The 14238-nt window shown below is 38.3% G+C and overlaps 1 protein-coding gene across 1 annotated transcript in view; it reads right to left on the bottom strand.

Moving 5' to 3' along the window:
- CDH13 (cadherin 13) overlaps window positions 1–14238 on the bottom strand; it is a 1345123-nt gene that overhangs the window by 151851 nt on the left and 1179034 nt on the right. The window lies entirely within an intron of this gene.

Here is a 14238-nt window from a genome sequence, read left to right as displayed (position 1 = left end):
TAGTCCTTTGCCTTCAAGTAGCTTACCTTCTAATAAGGGAGAGAACACATAAAAGGGAATGGTGGCCAGTGAGGAATATTTTGCTTTGGAGAGTTAGAGAACTGATGAATGGTGCCATAGTGCGACAGACTGACATACCCTTTATGGTAGCAGTGGCAGTACAGATTTGATTATGGTTCTGAAATTGGAAAGCAGGAGTGTAAGAATACATTGGATAGGACAGCCAGAGAGAAGATAGTGATAGAGTACAATGAAGCTCGATTGTGGTATCTATAGTCCAAAGACCTAGGTTCAAATCCTGACTCTAACACTTACTGGCTGTGTGACTCTAGCAGATCAATCACTTAATCACTCAGCCCCTTAGTTTCCTCATCTGTAAAGTGGGGATAATAATGGCTTCAATATCTAATCCACAGGGTAATTATGAGGCCTAGATTAAAAACAACAACAAAACTGTATTTAAAGTGATTTGCAAACTTGACAGTACTATCTAAATGACACCTGTTATTAAGATTATTCTCATTAGTTTTCCTATTTGAATCCCCCCATCTGATAATAGTTTTGTTTGTTTGTTTTAAATAAAATTTAACTCAATTTTTAATTATACTCTGTGCATGAGTAAGAATGGTTTCCCTTGGGCAGTTGTAAGTATTATAAATGTTATTGCATAACTCTTCAACATAACCCTGCTATGCTTGTTCTGAAACATGATCGTTAATGAATGAATAGTTTCTAGGTCAAGTCGAGTCAACAAGTTCCATGTGGGATATGGAGGAGATGTCCAGAGATTAGAGGAGACCTGGCCTGGGTACTTCCTCGAAATGGAGGTTCTCAGCAGAAGTCACCAGTAGAGAAGGTAGCCACAGGAACAGAGGGACAAGACTGTTGAAACATGGCACCAGAATCCAGAGAGGGAAGCATGGCAACTCTGGTGCAATTTTGTTTTCTTGATTTATTTTAAAGGACAATATCTCTTTCTTTTCTCACTGTAAATTCATTTCTGTTTTGCTGAAACCACACCAGAAGGATAACATCTTGCAGTTCTTAGGGAAGATAATAGGCTTGGATATTTTGTGGCTTCTGCGTGGTTGTTCTTGGTTTGGGATGTTTTATTTTAATAAAAGCAGGCAGAAGAAGCCTTGGTAGCATACCATGCCCTGGGGTGGTTAAGAAGTGAGAAAACCACCAGCTCTAGTAAAAATTGCTTTTCCTACCACAGAGTGGCTGCTGACCTTCTAAGTATAACCAAAGGGTTAGAAAAGGAATCACATTTGCATAAAGATTCACACAGGGACTGCATGGATCGCTCATCGTGAATAGTTATGAAAAAGCGATCGACACAATCAATCATGTGGATGTGTAGGCTGCCAAAGCTGGGATGCCTGCCACAGAATAGAAGAAAAAAGTCCAAATGACTGACTAAATGTGTGGTGTTCTTATCCAGATGTTTTGGCATATCATAGATACACATTGTCAAGTCTAAGAATTTTCAGTTATGTAAGATGTCCTGATATGTTGCTATAGATCCCAGAGTGTACAGAGGCAACTTGATGGAGTTGAAAGAGTTAGAATTGGGAGGCTTTGGTTCAAATCCTCCTTCTGACTTGTATTTGCTGTGCGACTGTGGGCAATCACTTCAGCTTCCCAAGCTTCAGTTTGCTCAGCCATAAAATAGGGATAATATTCATTGTATAGCTACCCATTTTTATACTTCACGGCCTCACAGGGTTGTTATTGAAGTAGGATTTTAGTGAAACTTTAAAGTGCTTTGGGGTGGTGGTTTTTGTTGTCCTTCATTCTTGAAGAGGACAAAAATGATATCCCTATGTTGCAGTCAAGGAACAACTGTGGCTAATCAGACCAAGAGGAGCTCAGAAGGCTCTACAACCGGTCAGAAACAAATACTCCATATGAAATTTGGGGCAGCGGAAAGGATGAGGAAGGGAAGAAGCATTTACACCACATTTAATATGTCAGGCACACTGCATAATGCTTTTACAAAGATCATCTCATTTGATCCTCCCAACAACCCTGTGAGGTAGGCACTGTTATTACCACGATTTTACAGTGGAGGAAACTCAAGCAAACAGAGATCAAGTGACTTTCCCGGGGAGGAAGTGTCTGGGGGCATATTTGAACTCAAAAGTCTTCCTGAATCCAGGCCCAGAGCATTATCCACTCTGCCACCTAGGTGTCTAGAAATGTGAATTATTAGCATAATAGGATTTATAGGGAAAAGGGACATTTAAGATCTTTTAGCTTTTTCCCCCTCCATTATTGCAGATTAGTGACCATTCTATAATTTATAGAATTGACTTGCCCAGAATTACATATTCAGAATATATGAGAGGCAGAACTTGCACTTCCTCTCTCTCTCTCTCTCTCTCTCTCTCTCTCTCTCTCTCTCTCTCTCTCTCTGTGTGTGTGTGTGTGTGTGTGTCTGTCTGTCTGTCTCTCTTTCTCCCTCCCTCCCTCTCCCCCGTCACTGTCTCCTTCCTTTTCTTTTTTTCTTTCTCTATTGTTCAGTCATCTTAATCTTTTTCTCTTTCCTCAAATAAATAAGGAAACTCAAATCCAAAGATGTTAATTAATTGGCACATGGCTAGTATATTGCAGAGCAAGGATTAGAAACAGGGCATTTGACTTCAGGTCTAGGGCTTTCAGCTTGCCACCAATGTCACATCCTAATGTGTTAAAATATGGGGAAACCTCCAACTGATAAAGGGCCGAAGAGACAAATAGGCAGCTTTCAGAAGAGAAAATCAAAGTTATCTATAGGTATATGTATGTAAAAAAAAAAGCTCTAAATCACTCTTGATTGGGGAAATTAGAATTAAAAGAACTCTGAGGTAATCTATGACCCCATCAGATTGGCTAATATGACAGAAAAGGAAAATGACAAATTCTATAGGGGATGTAGAAAAATAAAGATACTAATGTATCATTGGTAGAGCTGTTAACTGTTCCAACCATTTCAGAGAGCAATTTGGAACTCTGCCTAAAGGGCTATAATACTGGGCATACTCCTTGACTCAGTGATACCAGTAATATGTATATATTCCAAGAGATCAAATTAAAAGGAAAAAGAACCTATACATATGAAAATATTCATAGAATTACTTTTTCGTGGTGGCAAAGAGTTGAAAATTGAGGGGATAACCATCAAATGAGGAATGGTTGAACAGGTGTGGTACATAATTGTGATGGAATACTGTTGTAAATTACAAAGGGGATGGTTTCAGAAAAACCTGGGAAGATTTATATGAACTAATGCAGAGTGAAGTGAACAGGATCAAAAGAACATTGTACATAATACTAGCCATATTATGATGATGATCAATTGTGAAAAACTTAACTACCCTGATCAATACAATGATCCAAGGAAGTTCTAAAGGACTCAGGATGAAAAATGCTATCCACCTCTAAAGAGAGAACTGAGGAACTTTGAGTGTGGATTTAAGCATGTTGTTTTTCCAGTTTCTTTACTTTTTCTTTTGTAACATGGCTAATAAGGAAATATGTTTTGAATGTCTTCACATGTATAATGAGTATCATATAGCTTGCCTTCTCAGTGGATGGGGGAAGCACTAGAGGGAGGGAGAGAATTGTAAACACAAAAATTTAAAATAATGAATATTATCACTTCCATTTCTATGTGTTCATAAAACACCCCCTTAATAATGTGTTTTGTAATTTTTGCCACGTATCAAAGTTAAGCTTGTCAACATATTGTTTGTAAACTGGTTTTAGAAATTGAGGACCTAGGTTCAGATCTCACTTTTGATCTTTACTAGCTATGAGAACTTAACAAATCATTTAATTTTCCTGGGCCACAATTTCTTCAACTGGAAAATAGTATTAGACTAGCCAGCTTCTGAAGTCCCCTTTAAAACAGGAATCTATACCAAGGTGTCAATTTCCCCTTTCTAGCTCTGTAGCTTTTCCCCTATTCTCTAGGTCATCGGAAAGGTCTGCTATTGTGGCACAAAATTCCTATTGGTGAGTTTTTTCAGCATCCTGAGATGTAGTTTATGCAGGCCTGCTGACTTGCAATCACTGAGGACACTGAGGTGCTCTCTGGCCATTTTCTCACATATGTTGATTTTCAGCTTTCCATTAATCATTCTTCTTCTGCCCTTCTGAATTCCAAAATGATTTTCATTTGAAGAGGAAAAAAGGAGCAAAATAATAGTGAATAAGTCTGCCTTTTCACTGTCATACATCATCATTGTCCCATGTACCCTAATCGATAGCATGGCCTCTTTCATTTCATTCTTTCCTCCAACATAGTTAAATAATCCCTTTTGGTTCTTAGGTCATTCTGGGCTTTGGCTCACCTAACACTATTCTTACAGAACTCTCACTCCTTTGCACTCATCCTTTTTTACATGCCCTTGCCTCCACCTTCTAAGTATGCTTTTTAAAAAAATATGATTTCAAGAATCATGTTTTTCTCATTAGACCATTACATCCTTTCTTCATGGTTAAAGTAATTTTTTTTCTTTGCAGTTTTAGAATTTCATTCTTCAGAGATTCTCATCCCTCTGAGGTTGACTTCCTATGGATAATTTTAAACTATAGAATATTACCAATCCTTTTTCTGAACCCTCTGAAGTCTATTCTCAGAAAAAATTAGGGTATGAATCAAATTTTGCCCAGCTTTTACTTCTTTCATCACAAATTCTATGATGGCATAGCCCCTAGTCCCTACTCTATGAAGGGGTTGTATTTTCTTTATTAGTAAAACTTAAGTACAGAAGAATAGCTCTCCTTCATGTTTATTATAACTTTTAAAAAATGAAATCATCATTAAAGCAAGTCATATTTTTTTCCATTCCATCTGACTTTGGCAGAGTGAATTGCAACAGACATCTGGCTAATTGAAGTCCTTTGTGATTAAAATATGATGTGTCCTTTCCCAGTTCATGATCAATTCTGTGAACTCATCTATACCTTACTCAAACAACAATAAAAACTTTTGTTCTTGGTTGATACTTATACCAATGTTCTATCTCACACCCTCCTCCTACCCTTTGCCTTTATAATTTATTTTATTTCCTCAGATGTGTATATCTTTCCAATATACAGCACTACTCAAGTTTCTCATATATTCTATCTAGTCGTGTGTCCACAGGACCAAGTCTGAGATCCAGGTACGCATATTCATGTGTATATGTTATATAGAGAATAAAATGTGTATGTACATGTAGAGAACAAAAATGGTTAATAAATATTTGAAAACCAACATATAGAAGAAAATATTTGGAGAGCTCCTCAGTTCCTTCATTGAATTCAAATCAATAGGCCTGTTTACATACATACACACACCACACACGTGTGTGTCTATATACCAAATACATATGTGTTTCTATACATATAAATACATGTGTAGATATGGGTGTAAAGTTTATGTGTATGCTTAACTTAGTCACCTTGATTCAAGAACTGTGGTTCACCTTGTTTGTTATACATACTTTGTGTATTTTTATTCGAACCTCTAAAGTCATGGACTACATTGTCATATCTTTTCTTAAATATTGTATCCTGTGACCTACTATTTCTCTCTGGTGTCTATAGCAAATATATATCCAAATATACATATTCATGTGTGCATATGTACTTATGTGTATGTATTTATACATACATATACATGTACACACATACATAGATATATGTGTCTGTATGAGTTTGTGTATATTCTTTTTCTCTCTCTCCTGTTTTCAGTGTCAGTAGTCAACAGACAGGTAGATCATGCACTAGCTAGAACACAGTTATTGTTTTTTGGTTGTCCTATTGTTGTTGCTGTTGGTTGCACATAATTAAGGCAGAAATTTGGGTAAGAATGGTGGAAAGAATTAGTTTGTCTTTTTTGCTTAATTTTTTTCAACTCCTTCTATAAGCCAAATCCCAGATCCCCCAAATTGAAGTTGAATTCATTAACCTGGCTTCTCCACAATTCCCTTGTGGCTTATACTCCTCCTGCGAGAGTACAGGCTAGGACCCCTAAAATGTATTTGAGGAGTACAGGATTCCTATCAAAGGTTAAGTAAAGCTTGGAAGGAACTTTCAAATTCACTAGTCCAAGTTTCCCCTTTTACAGATGAGAAAACAGGTTCAGAAAAGCTATACGATGTTTTCCTAAATATTATTATGATGTTCATAGCAATTGGCTATGAGGTAGGAAAGTTCCATAACGGCATAATATTTAAAGCTGGAGAAAAAGATCTTAGCTAGCTCCCAACCCATTGTTACGTAGATGAGGAAATCAAAGACCAGAGAAGTTCAGTGACCTGTCCAATCTCATTTAGCTTATAAACTCCAGAGCTAGAATTCATGTTCAAGCCTTTTTCCTCTAAATTCAGTGCATATCCTACTAAAACATGCAGTCAGCATCAAGAAGTATTTATTAAGCACCTAGTACATGCCATATACGATGCTAAGGCCTGGGGATACAAACAAAGACAAAAACTGCCCATGCATTCATGGAGCTTACATGGTAATGGGGGAGGCAGCATGCAAAGAACTATGTAGATACAAGGTGATTACAGAGCAAGCATTCTAACTTTTAAGAATGGATGCACATGGGTGTCTGTAGGGAGCCAGGTAGGGAGATATTGAAGATTAGAGAAAGGTTGGGGATGATCGCAGGGTAAGCTGCTGGAAAAGATGGAACGGGATGGGATTAAGGGTGCATGTCCCAGCATTTGACTGGAAGAGGAGAAAGGCTACCTCTTACTGTGAGACAAGGAATGGCTGAGTGATGTGAGATGAGGAATAGGGATAGGAGATCTCTCAATGAATGACTTCACTATTTTTGACAAAGTATGAAGTCTTTAGCTGAGCGGTTGGAGGAATGAGATCCTGTGAGAATGTAGGAGGTCTATGGGATAATGGCCTGGGAAAGAACTGAGGAGCAGAGGGACTGAAGGTAACAGTGAGGAAGAGTTGGGGCTAGTAAGATATAGCCTTATTATTATCCCCATTTTATGTATGAACTAACATTCAGTGAAATGAAGTAACTTTACTGAGTTCATTTGGCCAGTAAGTGCTGGAAACAGAACAGGGACCAGGATTTCTGGCATTGAGTCCAATGTCTTTTCCATTACAGCACAATACTTTACCTCTCAAAGTAAGTAAATATTCTAAAAGATGTGATCATACTTTGAACAACCTTAGAAATGGTGGCTGTGGTGAGGTGGTTAATTCTGGTTAAAAAAAATCTTTAACAAAAACCATAAAGTGAAACATGATAGTGCCTCAACCCAAGCCATCAGTTATGGTATTTTGAGTGATTCTATGGTCAAAGATCCTCAAGAATGAGACTTTCCTTTGACTGTTGTCACTGAGAGGCAAGATGAAAATTAGGTTAATTAAACCTACCCCTGTGCCTTTTATAGGCAGCAATTAGAAAAAAAATCAGGGTTTGATTGCACTTGATGAAATACAGTGATGATTTAGTACAAGCAGAAAGTGATGGCAAATTTTTCAACTTAATTCAACATTCATAAGAAGTGTCTAGATTAACAAATCTTCTTCTAACAGAGTCTTCTTTATGTGAAGATTAACATGACCACCAAGCATGGAAATAAATAATATGCCTATTCTTCCTTAAGTGTGAAGAGAATAACTGGCTTCTGGATGTCAGTTGCAGTGGCCTGTTGTCCAAAATGGGGCTTGATCACAGCAATGAGACCCAGGAGCAAAGGGCTGCTGATTTTTTCCTGGTCTACATGACATTGTTGAAAATCTGGACTTCCTTCTGACTAGCTTAAATTTATTTCCCCTCACTCGGGTAATGAGGACATAAGCCTAAAGTATGAAGATGTTCTGATGTGACCAGATCTTCCCATTGGGTACTTAGTTTTTAACACTAGCCCTTTTAGAAATTTCTCTTCCTGGCGCCTGGCTTGTCTCTCTTCCCTTGCAGAACTGAGCCTCTCTACCTTAGTATATACAATACTTTGCATTATTGTACTCTTAATACATTTTTTCTCACCTGAATTATTATTTTATTTCTTTGACTTTTTTAAACTGCATTTCATCTGATTTTTTTATTTCTTTCATGACCTTTTTTATTTGAAATGAGGAACTAGAAGTGTCAGCATGAGAGCAGCAAGCACAGAGTAGGAAGAACCAGGGTAACTGGGGAACGGTACGCAGCCTAAATAAAAGAAACCAATGGTCTTCTTTCCTCTCGTAAGCACTAGATAGCTCTAGAGACCATGGGCAACCAGCACTTCCCCCAGTCCAAGAAGCTGAAGGTCCCTGAGACCTAAGCATAGCTCCCTGAGGAAAGTTGGACAGCCTCAGTTACACATCTTTTGAAGTTCAGGTGAGGGGCACTAAAAATGTCTCTACAAAACAGAGACAAACTTCAATCTCAAAGCCTGCCCAAGAGAAATATCATCATCACCACCATCATCATCATCATCATCATCGTCATTGTCTTCATTGTTATTGTCATAATCATCATTAAATATGTTTTCCTATTAATAATAGGAATAGCTAAATTTTACATAACACTTACTATAACATACTTGTTATCATCCTTCAAACAACCCTGAGAGGCAGATGTCATTATTATTTCTGTTTTACATATGAGGAAACTAAGTCAGACAGAGGTTAAATGATTTGTCCGGGGTCACACAGGTTGTAAGTATTTGCAGTCATATTTGAATTGAGGTCTTTCTGACTCAAAACCACCTACTCTATTCACTGCCCCATCTAGACATCAGTAATTTTCTGACATCCAAGTCATTCAGTCTTTGTATGGGGACACAATCATACTAAAAAACCTATACCACTTTCTGATATGTGTCAATTCCCAACAGGAATGAGAAAAATATGAAGGGATAGTCCCAGTGGGGAGTATAGTTGGGTGGAGCAAGGGCAAAGCCTCCACAATCTTCCCTTTGGAAAATAATCTTTTGTCCGGGCTTCATGAAGGATGACTCAGGAGAGGAACATTAACTAAATAACTGATTAACCAAATCAATCAACAAGTATTTATCTAAAAAGGCACAGGGCCTGGTGTCAGGAAAACCTGAGTTCAAATTCTGCCTCAGACATTGCTAACTGTGTGACCCTGGACAACTCATTTAACCCTATTTGCCTCAACTTCCTTATCTGTAAACTGAAATGGAGAAAGAAATAACAAATTGCTCTAGTACCTTTGACAAGAAAAACCCAAATGGGGTCATGAAGAGTTGGACACAACTGAAATGACTGAAAAACAACATTCATTAAGAGTGTGTTACACATGATACATTACTGTGTGTGATACATGATACATTATTGAGAAAGTATGATATATGATACATTTTATATATATGTATATATATGTATACATACAGAGTGTTATATATGAACGAAATGGAATATTATTGTACTTTTAAGAAATAACAAGCACAATGAATACAGGGAAGCATGGTAAGACTTATATGAACTGAAGCAGGACCAGGAAAGCAATACACATAATGATTCCATCAACTAGGATGGAAAGATCTACCACAAAATAATCAAACTGAATGTTGTGAAATTGCAAAGAATAAGAATGGCTCCAGCCATTCTTATTATATAGGGGGGAAAGACTCCTCTTACTTCTTTCCACACATTAGGATCCATCATTATGGAACAGTACATATCTCATCAGGTTTCTTTGACGTATGGACTGATTTTAATGATTTTTTTCTCTTCCTTCTTAAAAACAATCTTTGTCATAAGATATTATTCTAAGATGGAATGGAGAAGGGATGAAAGGAAAAATCTGGGTGATATAACAAAAGACAAATATATACATACACATACACATACATACATATACATATACATATACATACATATATATGTGTATATATGTGTGTGTATATATATATGGTCCAACTGTATACTACCTTACTCAGATCTCAACAGGCATTTTTGTCTTTGGTTTTGAGCGCCACAGGTAAAAGGAAAATTTAAGTCTAAGAAAACTCTCAAGCTAGTGGAATGTCCTGAGAAAGGCAAATATGAGAAGACTAAAAGGTAGGGGCCAGGTTTTGAAGTGTTTTAAATGCCAGAGGCCTTTTTATTTTTATCTTTGAGCCACTGAAGTTTATTGAGTTGAAATGACATGGTCAGACCTGCACTTTAGGAAAATCACTTTGGCAGCCAAGTAGTCCCTCAATGAAGATAGACTGTAATGGGGAAAGATTTTAAATTCCAATAGTTCAGTTAAGGGTGATAAAAGCCTGAAAAAGTTTGAGTGTAGAGAAGGGGATGAGTAGGAGAGATGTTGTGATGATAGAAACAAGGTTCGACAATAAATTGGCTATGTGGGACAAGTAAGAATGAGGAGTGGAGAATGACACTGAGGTTTCAAGCTAGGGTGACTGGGAACATGGTTAAGCATTAGAGAGAGAGAGAAGTTAGGAAGGGGTAGGGGGATTTGGAAGGAAACCAATTCATTAGTTCAGTTTTAGTCTCATTCTGTTTGAAGTGTCTATAGAACATAAAGTTCAATATGTCTAAAAGACACTTGGTAGGTTTCAGAAAAGAGCCTAGAATCACATATGTAAATCTGGGAATGATCTGCATAAAGAGAATGATTAAACCCCCAGGAACTATGGGTTCATCAATGAGTGAGTGAATAGGAAAAAGAAATATTGAGGACTTTATATGTGCCAAGCACTGTGCTAAGCTCTAGGGGCTAGAAAAATCAGTAAGTCCTACAACTCAGGGATTTAATTTTCTACCTGAAGAAGATGGCCCCAAAAAGAAAGTTCAGCTGTAGGGCAGATGGAAAGAGCCCAGATTTCTAAGCGATCAATGGAAATGTGGATAGCAAAGCTCAGGTATCATGAGATGAAAATTTGGGGTTTCTAGAAAGCTAAAAGGCAGGGTAGATAGTTAAACTTTAGGATGTAGTTGCAGTGCAGATGGTAAGGCCTGATCGTCCTCCATCTGACCAGAAGGAATAAAGTTGGTGACTTTTATGACATCTAAACTGTCTCTAACAGCCACTACGGGTTCTAGGTGGGTGAGTCAGTCAGTCAACCAGCATTTAGTAATCACCTACTATATACTAGTCACTGTACAAAGCAGTGGAGATACAAAGAAAGGCAAAACTCAGTCCCTTTTCTCAGCGAGTTCACAGTGTATGGGGGGGACAACATAAAAACAAGATAAATGTAGGATAAATTGGGGGTAGTTTCAGAGGAAAGACATTAAAAGTGAGGTGGAAGGAGAAAGGATTGTTGCAGAAGGTAGAATTTTAACTGATACTTGAAGAAAGTCAGGAATGTAGAAATGAGGAGGGAGAGAGTCCCAGGTATGGGGCACAGCCAGTGAAAACACCAAGTTGGAAGATGGAGTATCCTGTTGGAAGAACAGTGAAGAAGCCAGTGTCACTGCATCACAGAATATATGGAGCAGAATAAGGTATAAGAACACTGGAAAGGTACAGAGGGCCTTAAAAGCCAAATAGGATTTCATATTTGATCTTGGGGGTAAAAGTGAGTCACTGGAGTTTATTGAAAGGGCAGTATAGAGGAGATATTATCAGAACTTCTTTGAGAAGATAAATTCGCAAGATGGCTAATGTAAAAATATGTTTTGCATGACTTCATATGTATTATGAGCACCATATTTCTTGCTTTCTCAATGGCTGGGGGAGGGGTGGAAGCAGGAAGAGAATTTGGAAATGAAAATAATTATTTAAATAAAATAAAAATGATAAATTTGAGCACTGTTTAGAGCAAAGATTGGAGTGGGAGGAGACTTGAGGAAGGAGGACCAAATACTTGGATCTTACAATAGTCCAGATGTGAGAAGATGGAGGAACCAGGGTGGTGACCAGTGTCTGAGGAAAGAAGAAGGAATATGAGAGATGTTTTGAGGCAGTTCAATGGCCCATTGGATAGAGAATAAGTCTTGGAGTTCAGAAAACCTGAGTTCAAATGTGACTTCAGACATTTATGAGCTTTGTGTCCTTGGACAAGCTACTTAACTTCTGTTTGACTCGGTTTTTTCATCTGTAAAATGAAGATAATAATAGCACCTATCTCAAGGGTTATTGGGAGGATCAAATGAGTTGATATTTATAATGTGCTTAGCACAGGGCCTGGAACATAGTGAGTACCACATAAAGGATGGTTTCTATTGCTGGTGGTGGTGGTGGTGGTGGTGGTGGTAGTGGTGTTGCCACCAAGACTGAACAACTAAGTGGAAGTGGGGAATCAAGGGAGTAAGAGGTTGTGAGCCTGGATTATTGGAAGATGATGTTATCCTTAACAGTAATAGGGAAATTGGGAAGAGGGGAAGTTTGTGGGGCTGGGGTGGGATAAAAGGAATTTCAGTTTTGGACAGGTTGGATTTAAGATGTCTATTAGATATCCAATTTAAAATATTTAGTAGGCAGTTTGGCAAGTGAGACGAGTTCAGCAGAGAGGTAGTGGCTAGACAAATAGATCTGAGAGTCAGCTACATAGAGATGAGATCACTATAACCATCGGAACTAATGTAATCACCAAGTGAAATGCGAGAGAGGGAGAAAAGAAGGGTGCCCAGGACAGAGCCTTAGAGGACAACCATGGTTAGTGGAAATGCCCTGGATGAAGATCCAGAAGAGGAGACAGAGAAGGAACTGTCAGACAGATAGATGTAGAACCAGGAAAGATCAGTGTCACAGAAACCTAGAGAAGAGAGTGCCAAAGAGGAGAGGATGATGGATGGTGGTCAAGGCTGGACTTAAAGGACTGTCTTATGAAAGGGGGATTGGCTTTGTTCTGTTTGTCTCCGGAGGGAAGAACCAGAAGCAATAATTGGTAGTAATAAGATATCAGGGAAAATTTCCTAACAATTAGAGATATTCAAAAGTGCAATGAACTGCTTGGAAAGGTTATGGATTTCCCTTCACTGGAGGTCTTGAAGAAAAGTTTGTATGACCACTTGTCTTGTACGTTATACTGGGGATTCCTTTCCCATAAGTTGGATTGGATTGGATGGTCATTGAATAACCTTCCAATTCTCAAATTCTGTATTTCAGTGATTCTTTGAAGAGTCAGAAGAGGACATTCCTCATCTTGGACTCACCCCATGCAAAGTCACGGAAGTGGGAGATGGAAATTCACCCTGGCTGATTTTCAAACTTGCCAAGAGACAGTTTGAGTAGTATATAAAATATATTATAGGGAACAATCTGCACTTAGCCTGAGAAGGTGGGCTAGAACCAGATTCATTAGACTTTAGTTTAAGCCTGAATAAATTGTAGCCCTCCCAGTGGACAGGGGTCTATAAAGGATCTCAGTTTATTCACAACCTAGTGCCTGCCATTTTTTAGGTCATTCAGTACCTCCTTACTTCTGCCCCTGTGTTATCACTTTGCTTGTTTGGGAAAGCAGATTTTACCAGTTCACCCTCCTAGGTAAACTTCTCACAAGGAAACATGACTTTCTGCCAATCCTTTGGTTTACATACTAGTCCATACTCCTTAGGGTAGGGTTAAGAAGAAACAATTTAAAAAAATCCCTGTTCTTAGCTTTCTCTTTTAAATGCATTTTCTTCCCATGTTCTCTTAGGAGAACATGATTGAGCCTCCAAGATTAAGTTGCAGCTGTGAATACTGTGCTCTTGGCCAGGCTTTCTACGCTGATTGTTTGGTTGTAATAAATGGTGAACCACAACAATAGTACATAATCATCAATGCACAGGGACCAAGGATAGAAAACAGCTCTCCTTCAAAAAGCTCACTTTGTTTTTCTTTATCAGCTCCCACACCACCATGCTATTGCCAAAAAAAAAAAAAATTCTGCTTTCAATTGTGGTACTTCTCAGTCTAGCATTTCAGTCTGTACTGACTAGGGAGAAAAATAGTTATTAAACTATATATGGGGCACTGAAGTCTTCCTCAGGAGCTTCAGCATAGCATCGATGTTGTACTGGCTTCCCAAAGGCTATGCCAACAAAATATGAACTCTGGCAGGTGGTTTCTACCAAGCTGGAAAGGTAGCAAGTACAAGGCCTATTGACGTGGCATGTGCCTATTTTCTGCAGACTAGACTAACTAAGGACAAAAAAGCTCACTGATTTTCTGGCACCAGGGGATGCCTATTTAGCTTCAGAAACTCAATGAGTCACTTATTTAGGTCCAAGGGGTTGAAATCCGTTGTTGGATGGAGCAAACTCATTGATGAAACCACTTGCCATAGCGCCCCAGAATCAGAGATTTAAAGCTGGAAAGAAAACTGAAACATCACCACG

This window comes from Trichosurus vulpecula, chromosome 3, assembly GCF_011100635.1.
Source record: "Trichosurus vulpecula isolate mTriVul1 chromosome 3, mTriVul1.pri, whole genome shotgun sequence".
NCBI classification, from domain to species: Eukaryota; Metazoa; Chordata; class Mammalia; order Diprotodontia; family Phalangeridae; genus Trichosurus; species Trichosurus vulpecula.
Note: the sequence above shows the minus strand (reverse complement) of the source record. Positions and strands in the feature narration are given on the sequence as shown.